This window comes from Pipra filicauda, unplaced genomic scaffold (genome assembly GCF_003945595.2).
Source record: "Pipra filicauda isolate LSUMZ 115617 unplaced genomic scaffold, ASM394559v2 scaffold101_size5749837_pilon, whole genome shotgun sequence".
NCBI classification, from domain to species: Eukaryota; Metazoa; Chordata; class Aves; order Passeriformes; family Pipridae; genus Pipra; species Pipra filicauda.
The window spans coordinates 5,683,051-5,690,488 of NW_024103452.1; positions in this window are offsets into that span (position 1 = coordinate 5,683,051).

Below are 7,438 nucleotides of genomic sequence, written 5' to 3' on the forward strand. Positions count from 1 at the left end.
GACATCATATCTGATTGAGAACTCAGTGAGCCCCATACTCTGTGTTTTCTGATCTAGAAGCTAACTAAAACTAGTCAAGAAAACTTGTTGAGTATGCATACTTCACAAATGTAGTTTGTATGGACCTAGATACGTCTGTATTGTCTCTTCACATAAATATGAGTAAAAAGCAAGAGACAGAGAAAACATTAATTTTAAGACACACTATTTTACCAAATTGATGTCTGTTTTTCCCCGGCACTGCTAAGAGAAGCTGTACATGATATATCCTCTTATAAACATTTTGACAAAGATATAAAGCTTCAGAAGCAGTGTGTTTTGCGCAGTGAGTACAAATACCTGGATATTATCTTCTTTTGCTTTGCAAAATTTAAAAAATTGTGTTTTGCAGACTTTGGCCTCTTGAGGGATCTACTTGGTAGGGTACCATGGGATAAAGCCCTGGAGAGAAGAGGGGCCCAAAACAGTTGCTTTATACACAAGGATAAGCCCCTCCAAGCTCAGGATCCCAACAAAGAGGAGGTCATCCAGAGGGACCTTGAGAGTCTTGAGAGCTGGGCCTGTGTAAATCTCATGAAGTTCAGCAAGGCCAAGTGACCCAGGCCCTCCACCTGGGTCAGGGCAATCCAAAGCACAAACACAAGCTGAGCAGAGAATGGACTGGGAGGAGCCCTGAGAAGGACTTGGGGGTATCAGTTGATTAGAATCTCGATATCACCTGAAAATGTGCATTGCAGCCCAGAAAGCCAATCATATGCTGGGCTGCATCAGCAGCTGGCCAAAAGTTTGAGGGAGGTGATTCTTCCCCTCTGCCCTTGTGAGAGCACACATAGAGTACTATGTTCTGCTCTGGGGTTTCCAACATAAGGGTGTGGACCTGTTAGACTGAGTCCAGAGGAGGGACATGAAGATAGTCAAAGGGTTGGAGCACCTCCCCTGTGGAGACAGGCTGACAGAGATGGAGTTGTTTTTCCTAGAAAAGAGAAGGGTCCAGGAAAACCTTAGAGCACTTTCCAGTACCTGAGGGGAGGCCTACAGGGAAGCTGGTGAAGGACTTTTCACAAGTGTATGTAGTGATAGGACGAGGGGTAATGACTTTAAACTGAAATAAGGTTGATTTAAATCTGATCTTAGGAAGAAGTTCTTTACTGTGAGAGTGATGAAGCACTGAAACATACTGCCCAGAGAAATTCTATCCCTGTAACTGTTCAAGGCCAAGTTGAATGGGGCTTTGAGCAACCTGCTCTACCCAGCCCATGGCAGGGAGTTGGATGATCTTCAAGGTCCCTTCCAACCCAAACCATTCTATGATTTGGAAAAAAGGTCCTCTTCCCTCCCTATGCCCTCAGCTGAATTCTGGCAGTGAGGGGAGGGAAATGTGGTGGTGGGAACAGCCAGATGCAGTGTACATAAAGCATATATGACAAGACATCTCCTGTGATATACCAGCTTGAAAACTGGTATAAACACCAGCAAGATCTTAAAGGGTGATTACCTGTTTTTGATACTACTACCATGTCATTTCTGCATCAAAACACATGGGTATTATCCCTTTGTCATTCCTACTCCTTCTGGTTTATCTTATGCCTTACTGCTTTGAAGATGCTGCCAGTTAATTACTGAGGAGTTTATGTAGCAGAAAGGCATCTGTGCAAAACAATGGGTTACTCACTGTTTCCTACAAGGATTTCACGTAATGATGAACAGGGCAAAAGATGTCTTCCCTTGGGCTCTAGAGTTTCAGACAAATCAGAAAGGGGAAGAAAACCCCTGACTTCTTCCTCTTAGTAGGTCAGAGGTAGACAGGAAAGTGTTGCTAGGGAGGCCGACAGGCTGTCATTATCCATCAAAATCAATCCTCTGTGAATAAAGTGCTGTTTTGAAATTAAAAAGAAATGCCAGATTTTTATCAGTGTCTTCATATCAGCCTTTCCTACATAGCCCATTGAACAGTATTTGCTCCAAGAATAGGTCCTATTTCATTCTTTGTGATTTAGGGATATCATAATCTGTCAGCTGATTATAGATCATAGAATCAATGAATCATTTTTGTTGGAAAAGATCACTAAAATCATCGAGTCTAATTAACCCAGCACTGTCAAGTCCACCACTAAACCACATCTCCAAGTGTCTCATCTACACATCTTTTAAATACCTCCAGGCGTGATAATTCCACCGCTGCTCTGACCAGACTGTTCCAGTGCATGACAACCCTTTCAGTAAAGAAGTTTTTCATAATATCCAACCTGAACCTCCCCTGACTCAACTTGGGGCCATTTCCTCTTGTCCTATTGGTTGTTAAATGGGAGAAGAGACTAACTCCCACCAGGCTACAAGCTCCTTTCAGGTAGTTGTAGAGAGTGATAAGGTGCCCCCGAATCTCCTTTTCTCCAGGCTGAACAACCTGAGCTCCCTCAGCTGCTCCTTATCAGACTTGTACTCCAGACCCATCTCCAGCTCTGTTGTCCTTCTCTGGACACGCTCCAGCCCCTCAATGTCTTTCTTGGAGTGAGGGGCCCAAAACTGAACAAAGGATTCAAAGTGTGGTCTCGCCAGGACACAGTACAGGGGAAGGATCACTGCCCTGGTCCTGCAGGCCACACTATCACTGATACAGTCCAGGATGCCATTTGCCTTCTTGGCCACCTGGGCACACTGCTGGCTCATATTCAGCCACTGTCGACCAGCACCCCCAGGTCCTTTTCTGCTGGGCAGCTTTCCAACTCCTCTTCCCCTGAGCCTGAAGTGCTGCAAGGGGTGACCGAAGGGCAGGACTCAGCACTTTGCCGTGTTGTACCTCACACAGTTGGCCTCAGCCCATCAATCCAGCCTGTCCAGATCCCTCTGCAAAGCTTCTCTACCCTCCAGCAGATCAACACTCCTGCCCAACATGATGTCATCTGTAATCTCAGGGTGGGGTACACTCAATCCCCTCCTCGAGATCATCAGTGAAGATGTTAAACTGGACTGGTCCCAATAATTTGCCCTGAGGAACCCCACCAGTGACCAGCCACCAACTGGATGTGGCAGCATTCTCCACCTCTACCTGGGCCCAGCCATCCAGCCAGGTTTTTACCCAGCAATCACTGCACCCATCTGTGGGGAACTGGACTTTTTTAATTGCCTTAAATCATTACTACTATAGAGAGATGTGCAAAGAAGCCAGGACAGTTAAGGTAAAGGCTGAGGGGAGGAGGACATAGCCCACAAAAAGAGAGAAAGGTCATGCCCCACTGAAGCAAAGAAGGCGTTAAGCGTCTCATCTTTTTCTTCTTCCTTTGTCACTATGTTTCCCACCACATCCAATAAAGGATTTAGATTCTCCTTAGCTCTCCCTTTGCTGCTGATATATGTATAGAAATGTATTTTACAGACTTTAATGGCAGTAGCCAGATTTAGAAGGCTTTCAGCCTTCTAAATTTCTCACTGAAAAACCTCACAACATTTTTGTAGTCCTCCTGAGTTGCCTGCCCTTTCTTCCAAAGGTCATAAAATCTCCTTCTTTTCCTGAGTTCTAGCCAAAGCTCTCTGTTTAGCCAGGCTGGTTTCTTCCCAACTAGCTCATCTTTAATAAAAAATCATCTAGATTTAAAAGTTCATGTGTGTTTAGTAAGAGGAGATTGAAAAGGCAGTCTGAAAACCTGTTAGTTAACTTCCTTGCATAGCAGCATGTTTAGATGAAGGGCACAAATTGCAGTTCCCATTTCTCACATCTCCTGATAAACAAATCAGATTTTCTGCATCATGGAATCATTTGGGTTGGAAAAAATGTTTAAGACCACTGAGTGCAACCATTAACCCAGCACTGTTAAGTCAGGTAAATCCAATTCCCATTTTCGCTTCCTCTGCAACATCCAAGAACAGAAGATAAAGGAGAGGTTGATGTCTGCTGGGCCACTGATAAATAGGAGACCCTGGAAGCCATAACAATAAAACCTTGTGTTGCACACAACCCATCCCTTGCCTTGCCAGCAGCTCTCAACGCTGCAAGTAGTTCGTGCTGCTCTGAATATCAGTGTCTGGAGGTTCATGTGGCCCTTAAAGTAAAGGGCAACCGTATGCCCCAGCTCACATTTTGTGTAACCTTCCATACTCAGAGGGGCTGCCCAGGGCAGGAACCAGCAGGAAACAGCTGCAGAGCGCAAACGAAAAATAAATTTAACAAGTACTAGATAGACTGGAAACGCATTTTAGAGTATCTCATTTTCTTACTATCAACCAGAGGCCAATTAAAACAGCAGCAGTACAGAGTGTCATTGATGCTCAGTAACTCACTGAAGTATAAGGCAACTGCCTCTCCTGGAGCCTGTGCATTTTCCCAGTGAGAATTCATACTCTGTGATCAGCTTTATTTATCTGAAAAAGACTGAGAGAGTGCATCCAAGGTGCATCCATCTAACCTGTTTTAAATGTCTGCTCTACAAAAAAAGAGTCCTTACTGAGAAGTAATTATTATATTCATTGACTGCAAAAAGAAGCTTTTTAAATTTTTTGCCCCAGCTAATCAGATTGATCCTACTTCACCTCAGTGACAAGTGGAAACTACCATCAAGAGTAGGAAAGTACTGATGGAGTACTCCATGGGGAGATGTTTCAGGTACCAAAGCACCTTCCCCTCTCCCTTCCTTTTTACAGTGGTTTATACCTCAGTGTCCTAGAATAAATCAGGTTGGTAGTCCCTCTTCCCAGCCAAAGTGGGGCTGTAACAGGTTTCTCAGTCTCTCTGGGCAACCTGTTTCAGTATCTGACCATCAGTGGCAAAGTATTTTCTCTGAACCTCACAGACTAGAATATATGCCCTCCTTGAGTTAAGAATTTTTTTCTTTATTTATAACCAGGATTCCACTTGCCGCCACTTTTGACAACTGCCTCTTGATCCTTTCATCACGTACCTCAGTGCATGGCTCCATCTTCTCTGAGAATCTTAAGTTGTGGGAATCTGCAATGCCCTGTCCATTAACTTTCTGTTCTCTAGGGTGTCTCAACAGGCAAAGCAAGTGAATAAAGACTCCTTGTGTGCAATTCATCTGATGCACACAAATGCCTGTAGTGCAGGTGTCTGTTCTCATGGATGATAACTGGAGACTAGGTTTATCCATTTATACACAGATGTCTACACCAGACTTATCTACAGTCAAGTGAGTCCCACCCATTGCAGAGAGTGAATGGTCTGAGTAATATACAGAAGTGCAAAAATTTATGTGCCAGACTCATTTCAAAACCTGTGAAGTGGGATTCATCCCACCTTGCTCCAAATGTCTTCAGTGCACATGTCTAAATTAGAGCTGGTCCTCTAGACTCCTTTACGCTCAGTGGACACAAATAGACACTTCTAAAGTGTAATTTGTTGGACCTATTTTAGTTGTCAAGAGAAGATGAGAACAATGACTCTCCATTAGCTGACAAAAATGGGAATCCAGACAACATTCACAGGTGTGTCTGTGGCCAATCCATGTACCTAAAATTAAGACAAATTTATCCCAATGCCACATTACTCTGTGTCATGTTATTTCCAATGTTACGAGTTTTATTGGTATTAATTCCAATTTTTTGAATGAACATAGTCTTAAAATTCCAGCACTGAGTTATCGTATATTATTGATCTGATTCAAACATCCGTGAAGCCACTGAAATCCTCTGAAAGGGCACAGGTGGGATTTGGTTTCTAAAGGTTGCTGAAGCAATTGAATGGTTTGCATCCAAGTGCATTTGTACCCTGTACAAGTTACAATTCGTTATAGCCATATTTACATTCTGCAAAGACTCAGACAAAGTGGCCTGGAGGGTTTTTGTCATCAGGTCTTATTACAATGCAAATAAGCAGGTGTACTACTTAGACAATTCCACAAGCAGACCTCTTCATTCAACATGTTGATAACAATGTGTTAGCCTTCATCTGCTACTGCAACGTAGTGTGCCTGCAATGAGTGATGCCACAGGCAACATATGTTAACAAAAAAAGCCAAGCTTACACACCAAATCTTTGGAACAGACTAGATTTTGATTTCAGATTCGTAGGAAGAAAAAAAAAATAAAGATAGAGAATATTCACTGAGACTGTAAACAGAAGTATGGAGGAAATTCAGAAATCTAATTCCCTGTGCAAAAGTGATTTGCATCCTTGGATTCCTTTGCAGGCACAGTTGTTTCATTCTTACTGCCACAGGCAGAGACTAGGTTTTCCATATGAAATGGATATGATAATGCAGATAAATGGTTCCCAGACAAGAGTGAGCTAAATTTTAGTCATCTCAGAGCATGGGCAGAACTCTAGGACAAATCTAACACAGCAGTACAGACCTGCCTGCAGATTCATAGCTACATATGGCTGAGACACACTCTAAGTAGCTCAAAGGTTGGTAATTTTGTATAGGCAGTACGACTGCTTGCGCTTTATAATCCCAAAATACATAGAGCAAATACACACATAAAGAAACAGAGATGTAAAAACCTGAGACAGGAAATTTACTTTTTTTTTTTCTTTTCTTACAAATGTGAATTAGTCAGAAAGAATCTATTCACCCGCTTTGGAAAAAGCAACATTTTAAGCCAAGAATAAGGTCTCTGGATAGTCTTATGATTAAGGTGTCAAAGTATTTGTAGTAACTAAATGGAGTAAATGCTGGAGCCTCAGATTTGCAGAGGTCAAAACCACAAGACTCCTGTTTTTTCTGGAGTAGAACTTCAGTTATATTATTAAAATAAACTCTCATCTGTTTCTTTTTCCTCTCACTTTCCCTCCCTATCCCCCACTCTTTCTCTCCCACTAAGGAGACAAGCCCTCCTGTGGCCTAAACTGATTACTTAGAGACTTACAATATGTGATAACCTGTCATTTCTTGAAATTCAACCTGTGTTTCATTGAAATGGAGCATTCTAAGGTACTTGGGGCTTGTATAGAAATGTTATTTATGATGTCTGTGGATTTTCACTTCTAGAATACTAAAAGAAAATTCTGATTTTATTGGCATGAGTGTAAATACAGACTAAGTTCACTGACGTCAGCAGCGTGAAAGCCAGATGCTGCTCCTCCTGGAGCTGACTTCCAATGAACTAAGAACTGGTGGGCACCATGGAGCTCCTGGGTACAAATGAGACCAGAGTCTGTTTGTTAAATCTTTACTGGAGGAATTTTCTCTTGGTAAGACTTTATTGTATCATGTTGCAGAGCCATATAGAGAAAGACTTAGGGCAGCTCTGCTCAAAAACTGGTTGATTCACAGCAAAGAGCCTACAGGATACTTCAGACATCTTGTAAAATGAGAAAGTAAAAAAAAAACCTGGATAATACACCATCCTTACTCCTTGTTTGCTCTTCCATACCTTACCTATGTGTGGAATGACAAGTGGCCAAGCTTCACTTCCACTAGACTTGTTTCAGTCACAGACATTCAACAAGCAATAATAAAGACGGAAACATTTTTACAGTGAATTGTTG